Source organism: Parus major, chromosome 28, assembly GCF_001522545.3.
Source record: "Parus major isolate Abel chromosome 28, Parus_major1.1, whole genome shotgun sequence".
Classification (NCBI taxonomy): Eukaryota; Metazoa; Chordata; class Aves; order Passeriformes; family Paridae; genus Parus; species Parus major.
In genome coordinates this window covers 4273283-4275231 of record NC_031797.1, presented here as the reverse complement: position 1 = coordinate 4275231, position 1949 = coordinate 4273283, and positions in this window count along the sequence as shown.

Genomic DNA, 1949 nt, shown 5'->3' with positions numbered 1-1949 from the left:
GCCCGTTAAAGGCTTTGGACAAATCCCATTACTTTGTGTGCAGTTTTAGGGCTGGCAGGGATAAATCTCCCAGCAATTTATGGACGGTGACAAATTCTTTCAGGAAGAGCCGTCCCGTGGGATGCTCCTCGTTATCCAGAGGTTCTCTGCAGGAGTTATGGAGCAGATGGATGCGTCCCACTGGATGTGGAAACACGATTTGTGGCTCGGGGCCTCCGGGTCACCTGGGCCGGCATCAAAATCCGTGTTGGGAGCCTGGGCTGCTCCTCCCTGGGCGCTGGAGCGGGGCTGGGGGTGGCAGAACGGAGCAGGAGGAGGGGACAGGGACTGGGAATTTCCTGTTGTCCATCCACGGCAAGGAAAGCGGGATCAGGGAATGCTTGTGGCTCTGGAGCCTGCTGGTGTCCCCGTGTCCCAGAGCTGTCCCTGCAGCCAGCGAGGACTGACCCCGGCACTCCCTTGGTTCTGGTCTCAGGAAGGGCTGGTTTTGATGGAAAACCGTGGGAATTTGGTTGGGAAGTCGATTGTCTGCAGCTCCCAATTCCTGCCTGGGGAGACCTCAGGGCTCCCTGGAAATTCGGGATTCCTCCCGACCCTGGAAATTCCTGCTCCAGGACCTCTTTCCCTTTCCTCCTTGGAGCCCCCAGAGGATCAGGATTCCCCTCCTCCCCTCTCCTCAGCCCTTCAGGGAAGCTGCAGGGAGAGCTCCCAGCCCCTGCAGGCACCAGGGAAGAGCTCAGGTGTGAAACATCCCTCACCTGTCCAGGAGAGCTGGAATTCTCTGCTTGAGCAGGGGAGCCTGGAAAGGACAGGGACAGGGACAGGGACAGGGACAGGGACAGGGACAGGGACAGGGACAGGGACAGGACAGGGACAGGGAAAGGGACAGGGACAGGGACAGGGACAGGACTGGGACAGGGACAGGGACAGGACAGGGACAGGGATAGGGACACTCCCCTCCCCTCCCTTCCCTCCCCTCGGTGTCTCCAGGCACCGGGAAATGTTGGGATGAGCCCCAGGGGAAGGGCAGGGGGCTGTCCCTGCCCCACACCACGGGGGTCCGGGGGGGTCATCCAGAATAATCACGGAATTACTGGGGCTGGATAAAACCCCCAAGAGCACGAGCCCAGCTGTTCCCAGCACTGCCAAGGCCACCCTTGTCCCCAAGTGCCACATCCCCTGCAGGAGAGGGGATCCAGCCTGTCCCAAGGTCTGTCCACCTTCCCCACAGGAATTTCTCCTCCTGTAAGTCCAAGGTGATTTTCTTCCATTTCCACCGGCAGTTTAAATCCAGCCTTCCATGGCTGGAACCCGCAGGGATCACAAATGGTTTTCCCCCAGCCACGGGCAGCGTTTTTCTCCTGGAACTGGAGCAGCCAAGTGTGGGATTGTCCTCCAAGCAGGAACAGTCACTCAGTGCCACAGGGCTGTACCCGGAGCAGCCGCTGCTGATCGCACAGATCCCTTTGTCAGCACCGAAAAGGGCTCAGATCCTGCCGGGGATTTATGGCACTTCACAGGGAAGGGACTTCTGATTACAGGAACACTCGGATTTTCCTCTCCCCAAAGTGCAGGGCTCATTTCATTATCCAGGAGGAGCCAGCTCCCTTCCTGTCTCCATCTGGAATCCCTTCAGCATCCCCCAAACCCCGTTCCCTGTGAGGCTGCAGCTCCAAATCCCTGCCCTGAGGCTGGGATTGATATTCCTGAGTGCTGGAACTGTCCCTGTGCCTCAGGGTGTCCCGAGCTCCCCCAGGAGCAGCCGGCTCTTTGTGCTGGAAGAGGAAAAATCTGAGCACCAGGATCTCTTCCAGCCCTGAGAGCCGTCCAAGGGCAGAGCGGGAATCTCCACACAGCAAATCCCACAGGCAGCAGCTCCAGCCCTGGGACCTCGGGACAGGCAGGGGGATTGTGAGACAAAAACCTCAAAATGAAACTTGAATTGTGGA